The sequence below is a fragment of the Triturus cristatus genome, chromosome 4_1 (assembly GCF_964204655.1).
Source record: "Triturus cristatus chromosome 4_1, aTriCri1.1, whole genome shotgun sequence".
Lineage (NCBI taxonomy): Eukaryota > Metazoa > Chordata > Amphibia > Caudata > Salamandridae > Triturus > Triturus cristatus.
Window position 1 is genome coordinate 112,311,849 of NC_140585.1, and position 21,174 is coordinate 112,333,022.

The following is a 21,174-nucleotide window of genomic DNA, read 5'->3' on the forward strand; positions in this document are numbered from 1 at the left end:
CTTTGAAGAGGTCACCCACCTCAAGTAGCGAGTGGTCTGTCCAGACTCTCAGCTCCCCAGCAGTGTATTAAACTTGACTGCGGGGAAGCACAACCAGAGGCACATTTGGTGCTTAGAGTGGAGTCGTACGGGAGAGGTGATGTCTTCGCTACCACCACCTGCACGGGCCAGGGGGCTATGGAACATGCCTTCAGGAAAAGGAGGCGCCGGATCACTGCTACCGGTAAGTGACGGTGGTCTGAGCTAGCCTCTTTCAGATAATGCCCGGCTGTCCAGTGGGACAGCCATTGGATCTATGCCGCCAGGAATAATGCTTCAAAGTACAGGGCCTCCAAACCTCCTCGGTCCATTCGCAACTGCAATTTGGACAGGGAAACGCGCCGATGCCTGGATCCCCATATGAGTGTACAGAGGAGAGAGTCCAGTTCCCTGAAGGAGTGAGGGGGTATAACTTAGAGTAGCACAGTAGATGGGTCCGGATAACCATTTTCGCAAGGACAATTTTCCTGATAGGTGCCAAAGGAAGGGACCACCAGAAGTGCGCTTAGTACCAGATACCTGTCATGGTGCTGCAGAGGTTCCACTCAGGAAGGTCCAGGGGAGTGTGGTAGAGGCAGACCCCCAAGTATTGCGTCACCTGTGCATGCCTATTGAGGCAGGTGTCGCCAAAATATATATCTGAGGCGGGGATGAACGGGTATATAGCTTTGCCCAGTTAACTCAAAGTCCAATTGCGGTGGTGTGGGTTGCTAGCATATCTCGGAGGGACGTTAAGTCGGCTGTTATGTCCCACTGGTATATGAGTAGATGTAAATGTGTGAGTAGAGAGGGCCACTGTGGAGATATGGATGGCAGGCACATCTGATGGACCTCCCCGTACCTGAGGGTGTCTTCCTCCACGTGCCCTATCTGTGCATCGCTCCTCTCCATACCTCCACCGAGAAAGTCGTTAGAGAGTGCCAGTGGAGCGTGATTGTGTATTTAGTGAGTAACAGGGCCAAGTCAGTGAAGTGGGCCTAGATTTTCCGCCACATCGTGTGTTCGAATATACCTATGGAGCAAGCATGTATATGTCTGGGAGCTCTGTGACTTCGTGCAGTGTAGAGTAGATTTTGTCCCAATTGCTCTGGAGGGCTGGGCAGGACCACAGCATGTATATAGGCGTCAAGCCCTGTGTAGGATGAAGAACTGTATGTTTTTGAACCGCAAGTTGTGCAAGACTTTTTTGGGCACTCAAGCGCTTTCTTCAATTCTGTACCATGCAACACCCTCACAAAATCATTCTCCAACTGTTGATGAAGGGCCACGGAAGGGGCAAGTGTTAATTTGCACTAAGTCTTATACAACCAGGTGGTGATTTTGAGTCCGGCCCCCATAGACAATACAGCCTGAACCACTGGATGTGGCATTGGCTTTCCCCCTGAGAGGTCCCAGAGGACTTGGCAGGTGTGGCTGAGCTGATGCTAAAAGAGGAACTGTCCCGTTGGGAGACTGCTCTCCTCGGCCAGATGATCAAAGGGGAGCAGATGTCCCTCTTTGAAGAGGTCACCCACCTCAAGTAGCGAGTGGTCTGTCCAGACTCTCAGCTCCCCAGCAGTGTATTAAACTTGACTGCGGGGAAGCCCAACCAGAGGCACATTTGGTGCTTAGAGTGGAGTCATACGGGAGAGGTGATGTCTTCACTACCACCACCTGCACGGGCCAGGGGGCTATGGATCATGCCTTCAGGAAAAGGAGGCGCCGGATCACTGCTACCGGTAAGTGACGGTGGTCTGAGCTAGCCTCTTTCAGTTATTGCCCGGCTGTCCAGTGGGACAGCCATTGGATTTATGCCGCCAGGAATAATGCTTCAAAGTACAGGGCCTCCAAGCCTCCTCGGTCCATTCGCAACTGCAATTTGGACAGGGAAACGCGCCGATGCCTGGATCCCCATATGAGTGTACAGAGGAGAGAGTCCTCATCAGCTAATGGAAAAACCTGGAAAGTCCATCTGTATTGGCATGGGCAACCCCAGGTCTGTGTTCCACTGTAAAGTCCATTCCCTGTAAAGAAATGGACCACCTTAACAGCTTGGGATTCTCCCCGCTCATCTGCATGAGCCATGTGAGAGGTCTGTGGACAGTGTGAACACAAAAGTGAGTTTCAAACAAATATGGTCTCAACTTTTTCAGGGACCACACCACAGCAAAAGCCTCTCTCTCAATGACACTCCACCTCTACTCTCTGGGAAGAAGCCTCCTACTAGCAAAGGCAACTGGCTGATCAAGGCCCCCTTCATTTAGCTGTGAGAACACTGCCCCAATCTCTTGCTCTGAAGCATCTGTCTGAACCACAAATTATTTTGTGTAGTTAGGGGCCAGTAGTACTGGTGCTGAAAACATAGCAGCTTTCAGAGTGTCAAAAGCGGTCTGACACTCTGGGGTCCAAATCACATTCTTGGGCCGCTTTTTAGAAGTGAGTTCTGTTAGAGGCCCCACAATGTTCCCATAATTTTGAACAAATCTTCTATAGTACCCTGTCAGCCCAAGGAATGCCCTGACCTGTGTCTGGGTAACAGGAGCTGTCCAATCCAAATTAGTTTGGATTTTAGCTTGGAGAGGCTTTACATGGCCCCCACCTACCAGGTGGCCCAGGTACACCACATAACTCTGCCCTATTTGGTACTTGCTTGCCTTAATAGTCAGGCCCGCCTGCTGCATGGCCTGAAGCACTTCCCTTAGGTGGCTTAAGTGATCCCCCCAGGTAGAACTGTATACAGCTATATCATCCAGGTAAGCTGCACTGAACTGTTCCAACCCAGACAAGATCCTGTTCACCAACCTTTGGAAGGTGGCAGGCACATTATTTAATCCAAAGGGCATTACCTTGAACTGATAATGTCACTCTGGTGTGGAGAATGCTGACCTCTCCTTGGCTCCATCATTGAGGGCAATCTGCCAATAAACTGAAGTCAAATCAAACGTACTCAGGTACTTAGCAGCCCCTCACCTATCAATGAGCTCATCAGCTCTAGGTATAGGGTGAGCATCAGTCTTTGTGACTGCATTCAATCCTCTGTAGTCCACACAGAACCTTAACTCCGTGGGTCCCCCCTGAGGATTAGGTTTGGGTACCAGCACCACTGGACTGGTCCATGGACTCTCAGACGGTTCAATTACCCCCAGTTCCAGCATCTTAGCAACCACAGCTTTAATGCTGGCTCTGACATGGTCAGACAATCTGTACAGTTTATTTTTGACAGGTAGGCTGTCACCAGTGTCAATGTGATGCACACACGCCTCAGTGATGCCTGAGGTCAAAGAGAACAGGTCAGCAAACTGCTTCAGCACTTGCTTACAGTCTTTGTGCTGCTGGTCTGTCAACTTGGGAGAGAGTACAACTCCCTTTACTGACCCATCGTGCACATTAGTGGAGAGGAGATCGGGCACAGGATCAGTTTCCTCCTCCACACCCTCATCAGTGACCAGTAAAATGGTCATGTCTGCCCTGTTATGGTAGGGCTCCAATCTATACACATGCAAGTGCCTATGAGGGTTCCTGGGGGTGCCAAGGCCAACCAGATAGGTAACCTCACCCTTCTTTTCTAAGATTGGATAGGGCCCACTCCACTTGTCATGGAGGGCCCTGGGAGCCCCAGGCTCCAACACCCACACCAAATGTCCTGGAGTATACTCAGGCATAGTAGCCCTTTGATCATACCAGTGCTTCATGAGCTCCTGGCTGACCTCCAGTTTCCTGTTTGCCTTGTACATGTACTCTGCCATTCTAGATCTTGGCCTAGCACATAGTCAAGCACATTGTCCTTTGCTTCTTTAAGAGGCTTCTCTAAAGATTCTCTTAGCAGGCTTAATGGCCCCCTCACAGGGTGTCCAAACACCAACTCAAAGGTACTGAAACCAAGCCCTTTCTGTGGCACCTCCCTATAGGCAAACAGTAAGCATGGGAGGAGAACATCCCATCTCCTCCTGAGTTTCTCTAAGAACCCATTTATCATACCCTTCAGGGTTTTGTTGAATCTACCAACAAGATCATTTGCTTGTGGGTAATAGGGGGTAGTGAACTTGTAGTTGACACCATACTCATCCCACATTGCAGTCAGATAGCTGGACAGGAAGTTTGTGCCCCTATCTGACACCACCTCTTTTGGAATCCCACTCTGGTGAACACACCAAGTAGTGCTCTAGCCACTGCAGGAGCAACAATGGTTCTAAGAGGTATGACTTCAGGGTATCTAGTGGCATGGTCAACTACAACTAAGATACGCCTATTCCCTGATGCAGTAGGTGGGTCCAGGAGACCAACAATGTCCATCCCCACCCATTCAAAAGGACCCCAACCAGTGGCAGTGGTATTAGGGTAGCCCTTGTCTTGCCCCCTGCCTTGCCACTGGCCTGACAGGTGACACAGGAGCTGCAAAACTCCTTTACCTTTTCAGACATATGGGGCCAGGAGAAATGGTTCACCAATCGGTTCCATGTCTTAGTCTGTCCCAAATGTCCTGCCAAGGGGATATCATGACCCAAAGTCTGGATGAACTCTTGGTACTTCTGGGGCACCACCAACCTCCTGGTGGCCCCCTCCTTGAGGTTTCTGGCCTCAGTATAAAGCAGCCCATCTTCCCAGTAGAGTTTATGAAAGCCACTCTCATCCCCTTCCTCTTGTTTAGAAGCAATCCGCCTCAAGCTCTCAAGGGTGGGTCAGTCATGCTGTCCCTGACTGAACTCCTCTCTGGAGGGTCCACCTGCTCCTGTCAGTTCTGCAAAATCTGACAGCTCTGGCAGGGATCGAGTCCCTCCCGCTGAGGCCAGATCCTCCCCAGCAGGGTTAGATTCTTCCTGCACCTCTGGAGTTTTCTGGGCTGGCTCACCAGGCCCAATACCCTTGTCCTTGGATGCTTGGCCCTTTGTTCCAGGGTCCAAGTGTCCAGCCCCTCCCTTCTGGCTAGTCTGTGACCTAGTCACAGCACATACCCACTCAGGGAGCTCCAATATTGTATTATGGCGTCCTCTCTCCACATCTGACCGCTGAGAGGCTTCAAGATCATTGCCCAGTAAACATTGGACTGGGAGCACCTTTGACACAGCTACCTTCATAGGGCCTGTCACACCTCCCCATTCCAAATCCACCACAGACATAGGATGGAGTTTGGTAGTGCTGGCTGCATAATTCACCTGATGAAACTCTCCAGGTAACAACCTCTCTGGAGGCACCAGTTCATCCACGATCATAGTCACACTAGCCCAGTGTCTCTGATAGCCTTAACCTCAGCCCCATTCACTTTAGGCCTCTGCTTGTACTTGTCCATGTTTGGAGGTAAGGCAGCTAGTGTGGCAATATTCACCCCGCCCAGGGACACTAAGGTTTCTTCCACCACCTGACTACCCCTCTCTGGGGCACCACTCTCCACCCCTACAATTACACTGGCAATCACTGTGGATGGCCCCTTAGGGGGGGGAGCGTCTTTGTGCACACAGCATCTCCCTGCTTATGCCCTGGCTGGTTACAGTCAAAGCACTTACCCACGTTTGAGAGATCAAAGAACCTACCAGACTTTTCATGAAACACCCTCCTTGTGCAGTTTTTTGTTGATCTTCGAAGGACGCCTTAGTTTTTTGCACTTCATTTCTCTGGGCTTTCCCTTGGGAAGGGACCTGTCCTCCTTTCTTCTGGTCACCCCTCTGGTGCTGAATGGAAACCCGGGTTCTCACCCACTCATCAGCTGATTCCCCCAGCTCTCTGGGGTCTGTCAGCTTAGAGTACACTAGATACTGGTGTAACTTCTCTTCTGCACAATTAGTCAAAATATGTTCTTTCAATAACACATTATACAATCCCTAATATGTTTCAACTTTGTTACCAACAGTCCAGCCTTCCAGTGCCTTCACTGAAACACCCACAAAGTCTACCCAAGATTTTGAACTCAATTTCTGGGTGCCTCTAAACTTCACCCTGTACTGTTCTGGAGACCAAATCTCTTGACGAGATATGCCTTCATCTGCTGGTAAGATTCTGCATCCTCTCCCTTCTGGGTCAGGCGCCTATCCCTTCCAACTACTAGAATCAACTCCCACAGGAGTGCACCCCAATACCTAGAGTGGACCCCACTCATTTTAAGGGCCCTCTCAAAAGCTGCTAGCCACCTGTCAATGTCATCCCCCTCAGTGTACTTGGGCACTATGCCCTTGGGAAGTTTAGGTTCTAATCTACCACCCCTGGACATCTCAGCATCTTCTTCAGTTTCACTGCCGCCATTCCTCTTCTCCTGCTCCCTCTCCCATTTTCTCTTAGCCAATTATAATTTCTCCTTCTCCAAGGCAATCAACTCTAATTGAGCCTGAAGCTGTCTCTCTGCAAGGTTCATTAGTGGTACCTGAGTAGGCGACCCTTCCCCACTCCCACCACCACCTTGATTCACCTGGCTAACACTAGTCACAATGGAAGAGGTCTCATCCTCATCCCTCTCTTGGGTTGGGGGGAACATCCTCCCACCCCCCTGGGTTTTCCTCAGCTGCCCTGGCCCGGGCCGTTAGGGACTCAAGCAACCCTGCCTTCCTCATCTCCTTGGTAGCATGCAGCCCCCTAAGCCTACACTGTGCCCTAAGATCAGCTATCTTAAACTGGGACAGTTTAGCCAGGTCAAGCTCCATGGTTCTCTAGTTTCGGGTCACAAAAAACTAGGCAAAACAGACTTAGACCAATTTGGAAAAATCAAAACAATGGATTAAAAATAGTTTAGTCCAAATTCCAAAAATCAACTCTGACCAATCAGGGCAGAACACTGGAAGGTTGAATTTGGACTTACAAACAAGAAAGTCTTATAACTACTTTTTATATGTGCACTCAAGGAGAAATCCAACAATATAATATTGTTGGGTTTAGCCATACTATTCTGGAAAGTCTTCGAAAGGTAGCTCTATCTCCTTCCTATCAGGAGTTATTATTTAATAACTTCCTGCAATGTTAACCTATAGGGCATGAGATTTGCAATGGGAAAAATTACTTTGACCAGTTTTCTAACACCAGGGCTTATGAAAACATATTTTATAAGTACTTGCCTTAGATATATATATATATAGGAACCCCACCACATGTGCAACTAGGGGAGACTTTAGGGGTCCTGAATCTATAGAAATATTGCAGATCCCTCTTCCCCAGTGCTCCTAGCGTCAAAGTCAAATTTGAGCAGCACTTTACCACAATGTGGGGAGTGAAATGTAAAATTTCACTTTACCCAGGCATATAAAAACTCATTTTATAAGGGTGTACCTTATACATTTCTGACCCCCCAGCCCTGGGATACCTAGGGGAGACCCTGGGGGTCCCTAATATACCAAAACATTGTAGGTTATCCATTTTTAAGTGCCCCTACCACCACAGTTGAGTTTGGGCACAATATACTGTTTAAAAGCTGTCCTGGCACCCTGTGCTGCTTTTAAACTGTCCTCAGGCTTCAGCAGTGCACACATGCAAGTGCAAAAAGAGCTGCTGGCCTTTAAACTGCCATGCCCCAGGGTACTGGGGACTTCTTGGCAGTTTCAATCCCCTGCCCTATTAAATACTAGGGGCTTATCGGGTAGGTCATGCCAATTACAGGGGTACCCCACCATACCATAGTGTATCCTAGTTCATGTTAGGTCCGTTAACTGTATTCTAATGTGTTTTTTTCAGCATAGCACTGACCCTGGGCCTGGTTAGGCAGAGTCCAGAGTCAGTCAGAGTCAGTTACCACCAGCATCAGTCAGCAAAACATTAGGGGGTGCCCAGGGCTTAGGATGACTTTGCAACAGATATGAAAAAACTGAATCCAGCTTTATCCAGTTTTCACAGGTTGCAGTGCAAGCAGCGGCATCAGTTGACGAGGCTGGAGTTGATGGCGTTGGACTCGGTGGACGGGGCTGCGGTGTGGGATGGGGCGATGCAGGCATCGGCGTCGATGTCAGCGTGGTGCATCATCATCGGTGAGACCAGGGCTGCGATGTGAAGCAAGGTGATGCATCGTGTTCTCCACAAGCTGTGTCCGCAGGTCACGGTGCAGGCAGGAGCATCGATGACGAGGTTGCGTCGCCATCAGTAATACCAGGGTCACGATGTGAAGCAAAGCGGTGCAAAGTGCGGTGCCCACAGGTCACCCTACAAGCAGCAGTTTAGTGACACCATCAGGCAGGGATGTCGGTGAGACCAGGGTTGCGGTGCAAAGCGGGGCGATGCTGTCTGTGGTGCCTCCAGGTCACGGAGACGGCAGCAGTGTCATTGGGGGCATCGTAATTGCTTTTCTTGTGTGGCTACCCAAAGCATGTGCTGTAGGCAGATGAACTTGAAGTCTTTGATGTTTCAGAGACTTTTAACAGGAGGCAAGCTCTACTTCAAGCCATTGGAGAAACTCAGGTAATAGGTTTCAGGGTGTTCAGTTCAGTCCTTTCAATGCCCAAGACAGAAGCAGCAACTGCAGGCCAACCCAGCAAAGCAACACACAGCAAAAGGGCAGTCCTATTCCTGACAGCTCTTCCACCTCTTCTTCTTAGCAGGTTCCTTAGTCCAAATGTGGTCTGGGTCAGGGACACAATACTTATTCGTGTTCTGGCCTTTGACGTAGGCATACTTAAAAGACAGTCCTTCTTCCTCCCAAGATCCAGTTCTTTCCTGCTCTGTCCCAGTCACTCTCCAGAAGGCAGAGATTTCTTTGAGCAGAACAGGTCCAGCCTTATGCATGTGTCAGTGATAACTATTCCCACTACTCTTATCCCAGGATGACCCATCAGCCCGGTGATGTGTCATCAGGAAGTGCGAGGCACACTTAAGCTCCCTTTGTGTGGCTGTCTAGACTGTATGCAAAAACCCCAGCTGTCAGCTACAAAAATGTGGATTCCACATGCAGGCACAGAATGTTTAAGTACGAAAAAGCTCCCTTTCTAAAAGTGGCATTTTCACACACACAATTTAAAAACCTTCTTTGCTAAAAGATACATTGTTAAATCTTGAATTCAGGGAACCTAACCTCCAATTTTTTATCTCTTCCCTATTGAAAGTTTCAAAGAACCTATGGGAGAGATAGCCTTTCAATAGTGAAAAAGGAAATGCACAATATTTCACTATCCGGACAAGTAAAACACATCACTACATGCCCTACCTTTTACCTACACTGCACCCTGCCCATGGGGCTGCCTTGTGCCTACCTTAGGGGTGACTTATATGTAGAAAAAGGGAAGGATAGGGTCTGACAAGTATGTGCACTTGCCAGATTGACATGACAGTCAAAATCCACGCATGCAGACACTGCAGCGGCAGGTCTGAGACACCTTTGAAGGGCTACTGTGTGGCCGGCACAATCAGTGCTGCAGACCTACTAGTAGCACTTGATTTACAACCCTTTAAAGGCTTATAAGTAAATCAAACATGGCAATCATGGATATACCAATCAATAACCCAATTTACATCGTGAGCATATGCACTTTGGAGCTCAATAGCAGGGGTAAAGTGCTGAGAGTCTTAAAAACAACAAAAACGAGGTAAAAAACAGGAGGCAAAAAAGCACAAATTCTGGGGATAAACCAGCCAAAAATGCCAGGTCTAACAAGAACCTTAGTGTTATTGTTAGATACACAGATGTCAATTAGGGGTAGTCCATAGTAGTAACTGCTACCCCTCGCCCTACCTTTCACATCCATGTCACTGTCATTGATAATTCTAGCTTGGGGTAATGGAAGAGGTTCAAGTCCTTGCCCTCCTAACAACAAATTGGAGAATGTGGTGTAGCTGTGGGAGTGGCATTTGGACAATCCTGCAAAGGGAGCAGAATGTCACTTCTGACATTGTTTTGAACTGCCTCCCATGATTTGATACTGAGGAAGTACATGTCAAGGTGTGCTTAATAGGTTTATTTATTAAGCAAGAGTGTGTTGTGGAGCTCTTTCTGATCACACAGCTAAAGTATGGAACAAACCACATCTGCTGGTTAGGTCTCAAAGAGACGACACTAAAATTAGGACACTTAAAAATGTGTTTATTCAAACATAATCCTTGCATTTGAGTATTTGGGGAATTTTAATCTTTACAGCATTGTCAGCTGTCTTAGCTGATCCTGATCAGCGCCCATAGGCCCTTTGGCCGCTGTGTGTGCTTTATAAACTTTTCAAATAAATAAAAAACATAAATACTCACAATAATGCTGACTGGCGTGAAAACACCTATCCTCATTATTAAAACAATCCGTGATCACATCCTTTGTGCGGTAACATCTGAGGGCTCCACCTACAGGGGTGATGAGGGTGGAGAGAGGAATTAGGGATGAAGAGGAAAGGTGAATAGAGGGGAAAAGAGAAGAGGAGAGGAGAGGAGGGGAGGAGAGGGGAGGGGAGGGAGAGGAGAGAAGGGGAGAGTAGAGGAGTGGAGTGGAGAGGTGAGGTGATGTGAGGTGAAGTGAGGAGAGGAGAGGTGAGGTGAGGTGAGGAGAGCAGGGGAGGGGAGGTGAGGGGAGAGGAGGAGACGTGAGGGGAGGGGAGAGGGAAGGGAAAGGAAGTGAGAGAAGAGGAAAGGAGGAGAGGGAAGGCCAAGAATGACGTGGGAACATGAATGAGAAGATGTGAAGGTTATGGGAGAACAAGGAGGAAAGGGTAGAATAGAAGTGATAAGTTGTGGGTCAGAAAGCAGCAAGTTGAATGAAAATATACATGTGAAAAGAGAGGGACACGGGTGAGGAAATGAGGGAAAGCGGGTCAGTGGGAGAGAGAAAGAGACCAAAATTAAACTCTAAATGAATGTGAGAAATGGGAAGAAATACAAGAAAAAGTTTGAAAGTGAGATTAAGAAGGACAGAGAAAGTAACATATGAATAAGGCATTAAAACCCCGATATTAGGAATTAAAAATACAGTGGTAGATGTAAAAATGGCTGTGGCCATTAAAAGAGATATAATTAAGAAATACATTTTTCATCCAGAATCTTTAGACCCTCCTTTACCATACTCTTCATTCCTCCACTTTCCTTTAACTCATGATGTAAATGTAAATGTTGTAGACTTGTAAAGCGCACAGCTACCCCAGCAACGGGGCGTCTCGGCGCTGTAGACCGCTGGGGAACCCGTCCTGGCTATCCCTGTGAGATGGTCCCTTTCTGGGTATCTCCAAGGTGAAACCAGGCATCCCCGGCGTCTGTGGGGGGCCGTTGTAGAGATGAGGCAAGCTTAATGCCCAGAGTTGCCGAGTGTGTTCCTGGTTAGAGTAGGTACCGAGGCGAGAATTATCGAGTCCGTTTTGACCCTGGTCCACGACCCTGCCGCGTCAGGAATTGAACCCTGGTCCCTGGCCGATTCTCTGCTTACGGGTCTGCCGCCTCTAACTAGTGAGCCACACCTCTCCGCGCCAGGATAAATTATGTTGGGAGATGGGGTGGTTGAGTAACATATGAAACACCCTTCTAAAGTAGCTGCACTTATCATCATCCAAAAATACATTATTTTGGTTATAAACCTTAAATAAAACATACAATGTCACACAATTTGTTGTCGTAGTATTGACAAAGTGCATCATAACACGGAGGTAAGAAGAAGAGAAACTCCACGTAAAACTGGATCAGAGCACAGTTCAGTGACAAAAACCTAGAAATCGGCCCACTAGCCATCTGACTGTGCTTAAAAATCTACTGATAGAACTAGTGTCATTGAGTGCACCAACCTCATACACAAACATAAGTATATAATAGGCAGTCAGTAATGGTGCATTAAACTGCACACAGCACAAATAAAATACAATAAGGGGCATCAGATAGTAAATTCATAGCATAAACTAATATGTCCATAACAAAAAATAATACAAAGATATTAAATAAAACATCAATTTAATGGACCCAGCATATGCTAAAAAGATTTTAAACTCTGTACCTTTAATCTTTTTAATCAAGCGTGCAATGTGCACAAATTTGCTCAGGCCAAAAACAATATAAGGCAAAGTATTGGTTAAAAATAATCTAAGGTCTTGTTGAAAAGTGCAGAAACCATAGGTAAGATACAGAGGTCCAATCTATTTGTGTCTAGGTTTCACATACATCAAATGGAAAATTAAAACATGTTCGATATTCTCAACAGCATAATTAGTGCACAGTTCACATAGGCCCCATTATCGGAGCCCTCCACTAAGATGTATGCATATTGATTTTAGGGACTCCAAAACGAAACTTCATAAACAAGGACCAAGCCTATGTTTAAGGAGGGTGGCCATAAATATGGGAATTAAAATGGTTCTCTGGGAAATTATCTTATGAAATGATTATCTTGAACAGCTAGATGGGTTACAGATGATTACTCCCAGATTTCAGTCCCACAAAGTGCTGCTGTTTGGCCTTGGCCTGGTAGATCTCAAAGGCCAGTGAAATGGCCCTAGATGGGGCTGCCTTACAAAATGTCAAAATAGCAGCTGGCCTATGTGTTAGTGTGGCCTTGCTCTTCTCTAGGTGTGGCCACCAAGAAAGCCTGTCATCAAGCTTTATTCCAGATACTCAGAACTAGCTGCTCTGTCTAGAATCTTATCTCCCAGTCGCATTTTCCCCTTGTAGCTCATATGTTGATTGAAGATCATTATGTTTAAATTAGAGATGTTTATTTCCAAACACCTAATTATACAATGGGATTGAAAAGAGGCCACTACATTTTCTAGTTCCCTAGGGGCCCGGGAGATAAGGATAGTATTGTCTGCGAACAATAACGCCGGACCAGTTAGCCCTTTTAACTTAGGTGAATCATTAACGAAGCCATTAAGCTAGTCAATTACTTCATTTATATATAACAAAAAAAGCATAGGGACCAGAACACACCCTTGTCTCACCCCCCTCCAAAAAGGGATGTATTCTGTAAGATCACCATTGCTGCCCCATCTGATCTGGGCGTAATTTTCCATGTGAAGCCTCACTATGATGTTGAGAAGGGTAGGTGGAACTCCCATGGACTGCAGTATTTCCCATGGGAGATCTTGTCACAAGATCGAATGTTGCTCTCAGGTCCATGAGTGCAAAGTATAAATGATCATTAGTTGGTTTAGTATACTTCCATAAGATTAATGTCAAATGGAAGACCTGATCAACCGTCCCTATTTTTACCCAAAATCTGATTCAAAGGGTGATAATATGCTGTTTTGCAACATTCAATCCTCCCATTTATTAAGGACCTGGCAAGCGAAGACTTTTTGAAGAATATAAAAACGGCTCATGGGCTTATAGTTTGAGGGATGTCCCTTGCCCCCTTTATTATAGACTGAAATTATGTCAGCCCCTAACCAGGTAGTTGGAACTTGGACAGCGGTAACAATAAAGTTAGACAACACTTTCTTGTAAGGTACCCAAATTGTTGGTTATGATTGTAATAAGTCTCCCAGTATTTTATCAGACTCAGGAGTCCTCCCTGGTTTTAAGCTCTATATAGCAACCAGAGTTTTGGTCATGGAAAAAAACAATGTGCAAAAGATGTGAAATATTACTGCCCTCTATTGGATAGATAATGCCCTGGGGAGCAGTAGCTAACAGAGTATAGATGTGCAAAATGATGCTCCCACTTGGGCGGTTCAATGTGATATGCAGTTGTGATAAAATTCTTAGTACACCCATGGACGATAATGTTCCAAAATAATGTCGTACACCTACATTTAGAGGCCTTAAGTAAGTTGAACCAGTTATCTTCCTCCCAGCTGGATTTGCTAGAGTGTATAGGATCTTGTAATAATTGGTTCTAGCAAGTTTCACCCCATCAAGGACTGCTTTGATTAACTGCTTTAAGTAATGTAGATGTGTCCTTTCAGCACTCCTGGGTGAACCATGTAGAGGAGCCTGTGTCTCTGGAGATCATTGGATAAGTTAATTTCCCCATTTTGTTTTTTAAATTCAGCAAATATTTGCTTGTGAAGCTTAACTAATGGGATCTGGTCAACTCGACAATTAATATAAGGTTAAAAAAAATAGTGAAAGCTCTGGTAGATTAAAGCTGCTGTGTCCTTATTTTCTAAAGTTCTAGGCCACTTGACAAACCTATAATTATTCCCAACCTGAATGACAGGGTGAACTGTCCTAAAGGAATATAATGGTCCTTCTAACATGGGATAAGACAACAGCAAGTTCAATGGATAATGATCACTGTCGGTCCTAGTGTTGACTTTAAATGTAATCATTTTATGCTGTATAGAAATATCCAATAGAATATCATCTAACTGACTATAATTCAAGCGTCTGATAAATTAAAGTTATCTTTGTTGGTCAGACAAAGACCTTCTCTTAAAGGCACACAGACCATGTTGCAAAGTTAAAGAAAGTAATTGACTGGCTGTGAAGGTATAGAGAATGCAAGAGGTGGAAGCCAGTAAACTTACTGCCACTTTGCTGCTACTTTGCCGGTATCTTGCGGGGGAGTGGGACAGGACTACACGTCCCTGGCCTCTTAGGGGCACACAGCCGCCACCGACACTGATTCCTCACCCCCGGAGGTGCCTTTAAAACATCCTGAGGGCTGCCGCAGCACGGGCTGCGCACGGGCAGGCCAGTCCGCGACCGTCCGGGGCAGGTCTAGGCTGGGCTGGGCCACCCCCCTTGGTGAGGTTCTGTAGCGATCCGAACCCGTGTATTCGGTATCGTAGTACTGACACGATTTTGGTACCAATGAACCGCAAATGATCCATTATATACATGACAGTGTTTTCGCTGCGCTACGAGCATGAATTCACTGAGAAATAGGGCATTCCGTTGTAAATCATGGCATCCATTTTAGATACGGCACCCATCTTGTTTCTTGCCCTCACATAGTCAATGAACGAGCGATGACCCCGGCAGAATCACCTTGCTAAGGACACGTAAGCTCAAGCCCGAGGAAGCTGACGCTGCGTGACTAGGCAGAATCAAGCTGCCTCCCCTGCCTGAGGCCAACCCTGCTATACTGGTTCTCGTGTCCATTGTCCTGATTGAGAGGCCGAAGACGGTAGCCATGCCCGTTTACGATCCATAAACATCTCTTATCCTACTTTCCTATCCCTTACACCTGGCTCTGCACCTCTCCTTCTGGGCTTTTACAATGGGGAGGATACGATTTTTATGATGGGGAGGATCGGTCAAAGAATGGAAACCTGACAAGGAGACGTGATCGAATACCGAAAACCTACAACTAATTATTGTTTGATGTCTGTTTATTGTCTGTTTGGGATACCGGACTGGGCATGAAAAAATATTCGTGTAATGTTGCCTAAAGACATATTTCGTGTATTTAAGGAGCAACCCACTTCTTGCAATTTGAACAGTCTCGTAGATTCTGCCTTTGTGTGGTTCCTATGATTTCTGTGTCCCTGCAGTGAATAAATCTTGGTCTCTGACGCCACCATCGAGAAGCCCGTGTCTCTGTTGATTTGTGCACCAAGACGGGAAGGAACTCGGAGGTCTTTGGGTGTTGTTCCCCTGGCACCTCTGGACTCTTAAAAGTCCAGAACCTCAAATTGGCGCCCAACGTGGGGCGACGTCATCCGGTACCGGTCCAAAGCCTGAAGATTTCGAGGAGCTTCGTGTGAAGATTCCGGAGGGAGGTACCCCGCTTCATCGATCCCTGTATGTCGTAAAAGTGGCCCGACGATCTCTTCCACGAGGGTTCCCGTTCCTAGACGGCTACAGAGGACCGCTGCCTTGACTGTCGCCCTGTCTTGGACCCGAGGTGCAGACCTTAGTACGGCGAGATGTAGACGGGTTCTCCTTGGTGACGTCTTCCACATTTCAGTTAAGTATTAAGTGGGTTGCGCTCAGTCTGGTTGTGCTTTGTTGCTTTCGTTTTGCCCTCTGGATACGTTTGTTTTTGAATTCGTAGATTGTCATTGGTTGCTCTTGTTAAGATAATCTTTGTTTTGGTATTGGTTCATTTGGTAGGCCTAAGTTCTTTGTGCATTTTGGTTGGAATCTGTTCTTAGTTTATAATGACTAACGGTAGTAATTGTTTCCTGTCCTGCTTAAGTTGCAACGGGGATTCCCGGTTGGAGGATCCGTGTTCGGTTCCTCCGATTGGAACTCCTACATATGAGCTCTATTGTAAACACGGTGTAGGTCCTATCGCTTATAATGAAGTATGGGTCCGTTACACCAGGAAAGATGGTGTCCTTAGTTGGCCACCGCATGGTAGTTTTGAAACTGAAATTCTAGACAATCTAGAAATGAAGTTGTTTAAAAAGAAAGCCCGGCCGGCAATGTTTGATTCTTTTCGTGTGTGGCGTAAAGAAGCCAAACAGAGAGAAATTAGAAAGACGAAGAAGGAACAGAAAGAGAAAGGGTTGACGTTAATGGAGTCTGCTAGGCAGTTGCATGTCAACGAGACTGAGAAGACAATAGAGATGGCAAATAGAAAACATAATTTGGCGATTGATAAATGCTACCCTATCTTGCCATCTTGTCCTGCTAGGCCGATAGAGGACCCTGAAAAAGATCCGCTGTTGTCTTATCTGTTGAGATCACCCCCACCGTATGCACAGGGTATTACAGCACCACAGTTACCACCTGTTGTGCAGCCTGCTGCTGGTCAGCCTGGAATAGGTGCTCCACTTCCTTTGATTCAAGCTCCTGTCCTTCCTGTGGTTAATGTTCCCTCGGCACCCCCCCTTCCTGGGTCGCCTACTCCGCCTTTGCCTGCCGTTTCGCAAACTGTTTTACCTGCCACTCCCACCCTTACCACTTCATCTGCTTCAGCTTCCCTGCTACCGAACAACTCTGTAAACATTCTGACTCCGCTTTCCGTTCGTCGGAAAATAACCAACTCTGTAACTAACATCTTAACTCCTCTCTATAGGTCTTTAATTGGGACCCCCGTTTCTGACTCTACACAGAGACGTAGCCAGTATCCTGGTCCCCAGGAACGAGAATTATTAGATTCGACTGCTCTTAGGTGGATGTCGAAAGCTGCGAAGTATGATGCACGAAGAGTGTCAGATACATTTATGCAATGGAATGAACCAACTCAATGTTATGTTTTTGACGTGATGTGTTCTCTTGTGCGTGAGGAATGGGACGATGATGACTTAGATTCCGTCCCCTCTGAGTTGATAAATGTTCAGCAAAAATTCGCCGCAGGAATGGTGATAGGTTCAGACGTAAGGGAAGCAATAGAATTGATTTTAGCTTATAGGGATGATTCTCCTCTTCGAGCACCAAGTGACCCTGAGGGTTCACTGATTACTAGGAAAAGACGAGGTCAATATCCGATGAGGGAAGTTCCACCCATATGGCGCGATGCAGTTCAAGCTGATGCGGCTAATAATATTGCAGCTGCTCCGGCACATTTCCATAGAGTGTGGATACACATCCCTTGGAAGCGGGCCGAAGTATTAGCAGTAAAACAGGCGTTGCCGGACCCGCGTAAAAATCCTGCTGGTTATTATAAAGAGTTAACGCAGACGGTCCAAGCGTGTATCATGAATTTAGCAGACATCGAAATGCTATTTGGTAATGTAGTGCCACAACCCATATGGGCCAAGATCCGGCAAGAGAACCACCCAGTCGCCTTAGGAGGTGATTGGCCAGCTATTATAGCGGCAGACGCGCAACAAGTTGGTGGTGCTAAACCTGAGCCTCTGATTGCTGCTTTACCTGGCAGAATAATTAATTTGATGAAAACGCTGATGCCGGCGTTACGGGTCAATTGGGATAAACTATCAGCATGCAAGCAAAAGAAGGACGAAAGCGTCTCTGACTTCTTCACTAGATTTGAAGGGACCTTCGTAGACCACAGCGGGCAAGATATGAGTACTGAGGGAGGTCAGAGGTTGTTTGTCGACAAGTTTGTGTTTAATTTACTGCCTGAACTTAGTAACAAGTTAAATGATTCTGAGAGTGCATGGGCAGTGTCTACGACAGCACAAATACTTGCAACTGCTCAGTATTACGAGAATAGGGAGAAAGAAGAGAAGGAAAAGTCAGAAAAGAAGACAAAAGATTTAAAAACTAAAGTTCTTTTACAACAGGCGTACCCGCCTCGTTCGAATCAGTCAGATTCACAGCAGCGACCCCAGTTTCAGCAACAGCCACAATTCCAGCAAGGGACGTCCCAAAGATTTAATTATGGTTTTCCCCGACAACAGTTAACATGGAATCAGTGTGCCTATTGCAAAAAGGAGGGCCATTATAAGAACGAGTGTCCAGTACTGCACGCACAGACCAGTGGTGTTCCAGCTCAGAGAAATAGTGGTGGGTTTATGCAAGCTCCTAGAGGTAGAGGACGTGGTACAATGACTCCGCAGGCTGATCGCTCATCGAATTATTTCGATCAGCGAAATGTACAATCTACGCAACTCGGTAGATCTTCACAGTATCATGTTGAGGATTACTATGAGAATAATGAAGAGATTCAGAAAAACGAGTACTAGGACAGCCACAGGCGAAGAGAGGGAGTAGTATCAGTTCCAGTTGATCAGAGTGGACCTTATGTCGCAGTAGTTACATCAGGCGTGGTCGAACCGTTTCTGTTGGAGACTGGTGCGGCAAAAAGTTCAATTATGCATGCGAAACTCCCTGGCGCACCTTTGTCTGGCTTAACGAACACTTCAGTAGTTTTCTCAGGCGCCCCTGTTCACAATCCTGTTTCTAGTCCTTTGTCAATTTCTGTTGGGCCAAGCGAACTAGAAGCACCCCTCATTCTAACAACCGGTTGTAATGAGAATCTGCTTGGTTTAGATCTGTTGAAACGCCTACATGCGACACTGTACTGTTCTCCTTCGGGAGTACAGCTGACATTGGGTAAGAGAGTCATTTCTCCAATGTACATGTCGATGGATAAGCTCCCACCGGAGCTGCGTTCTCTCCCTGATACTCTTTGGGCGACTGGTCCTAATGATGTAGGTCTTTTGGAAATTCCCCCTTATGTGGTAAGTCTGAAAGCGAATGTTAGATTCCCACGAATCCCACAGTATCGGATCTCGAATGAAGGTGAACGTGCACTTTTACTGATCGTGAAAGACTTAATACAGAAAGATGTGATAGAGGAAACCAGAGGAAATGTCTGCAATAGTCCTGTTCTGCCGATTTTGAAACGCACGGACCCTTCCAAACCTCCAATCTACAGATTTGTGATTGACCTCAGAGAGGTTAACAAAATAGTGATTCCACAGTTTCCTGTGGTTCCAGATATCACTGCATTATTGACGTTGATTCCTGCCTCAGCTACATGGTTTACAGTGATCGACTTGAAGAATGCCTTTTTCAGCATTCCGATAGCCGAGGAAAGTAGAGACATTTTTGGTTTCTCCTTAGGTGGTCGCAGTTTCAGGTTCAAGCGCGCTCCACAAGGTTATTGTGAGAGCCCTTCAATTTACAGCCAAGCATTAAAAGGTCAACTAGATGCTCTTGTACTTCCTCCTGGTGTTGCTCTGATCCAATACGTAGATGATCTTTTACTGGCTGCTGATGACAAGGAAACTTGCAAAACAGTTACAATTTTTTTATTACGTCATTTATCAGACTTACATCACAAGGTTTCACCTTCTAAACTGCAATATTGTTGCCAAGAAGTGACCTACTTAGGTCATCTTTTGTCAAAGGAGGGAAGAAGGTTGACCCCAGAAAGAATCAAAGCAATTTCACAGATGACTGTACCAAGCACACAGAGAGAAGTGCGTGCGTTTTTGGGTATTACGTCATACTGCAGACAATGGATCCCAAATTTTTCTCTCATGGCAAAACCATTGGTAGCCCTGACTGGAAAAGGTGTTCCGAGCCCTTTGCCATGGTCTGATGAATGTCAACAGAGCTTCTCCGACTTACGTGATGCGCTGTGTTCAGCCCCTGTGTTGGGTACTCCTGACTACAGTAAACCGTTTACTTTATATGTCCATGAAAGAGAAGGTTGTGCGTTGAGTGTTTTAACGCAACAATTTGGCGACAAACAGCGACCTTGTGCATATTTCTCATCCACATTAGATCCGGTAGCCATAGCATTGCCAAGTTGTTTGAGAGCTACAGCAGCAGCTGCAGTGTCTATTCGACAGTCTGCTGGACTAGTCATGAACAACATGTTAGTAGTCATGGTTCCACATGCTGTAGATACACTCATGAATCGAACGAAAACTCAGCACCTCACCAGTGCTAGACTATCAGGCTATGAGCTGACACTTTTGGCAAGTCACATTCAGATCAAGCGATGCAACATATTGAATCCAGCAACGCTGTTGCAGACTACTCAAGAGTCGAGTGATTCAGAGCCCCATGATTGTTGTTTTAGAACTGAGGAAGAGACAAAAGGTAGGATTGATTTAAAAGATACTCCGTTACTAGATCCATATGGCACTTTGTACGTCGATGGATCATGTTTTAAACTACAGAATGGTGATGTGACGGCCGCGTATGCAGTTACGACTTTGAGTACGATTGTTGAGACAGCAAGAGTAAGTCAGAATTCTGCCCAAGCTGCAGAATTAATTGCATTAACAAGAGCGTGTGTTTTAGCTGAGGGAAAGAGAGTGAATGTGTTTACTGATAGCCAATACGCCTTTGGCGTAGCACATAGTTTTGGACGGCTGTGGAAAGAAAGAGGTTTTCTCACGTCCCATGGGACTAAGATCCAACATGGACAGTTAGTCAACGACCTGTTGGAATCTCTGATCCTACCGAATGAAGTTGCGATTGTGAAATGCAGTGCACATCGAAAGATTACAGATGATGTTGGCCGTGGAAATGCGTTTGCTGATGAGGTCGCCAAAGAAACGGCCAAGAACATGATGAGTCGGATGTACGTTGCAACGTCTGCGAGATGGATTGCTGAATCTGGGATGTGTGAGAATACGATTGAAAGTGTGAAGGCAATCCAGAATGAAGCAACTAAAAATGAGAAAAATGAATGGAAGGAGAAAACGGGTAAAATGGAATCAAGTGGATGTTGGGTTGATTTGTCTGAACAGCAGCGTTGGATGTTACCTGATGCGTATGTACTTGCGGTAGTCACGATGGCGCATGGAGCGGCGCACATTAGTTCGAAAGGGATCTGTAAAATGTTAGCTCCAGTATGGAAGAACGACGGAATTACTAAGTGTGCGGAAAGAGTGGTGAAAAATTGTATGATATGCCTGATGCATAACCCTGGCAAGGGAACCCCAACCCCAACTGGTCATTTTGCTCCCCTTCTTATCCCTTTGAAGTGATTCAGTTGGATTTTATCCACATGGACAGGTGTAATAATCTCAAATATGT

General features: G+C 46.3%; 1 long non-coding RNA gene across 1 annotated transcript in view; it reads right to left on the reverse strand.

Annotated features, from left to right (window-relative positions):
- Positions 1 to 21,174, reverse strand: part of LOC146844059 (uncharacterized) — a 113,458-nt gene that overhangs the window by 28,859 nt on the left and 63,425 nt on the right. The window contains exon 3 of the long non-coding RNA XR_014981121.1: positions 10,159 to 10,248. This is a non-coding gene — a long non-coding RNA (uncharacterized LOC146844059). The remainder of the gene's footprint in view (positions 1 to 10,158; positions 10,249 to 21,174) is intronic.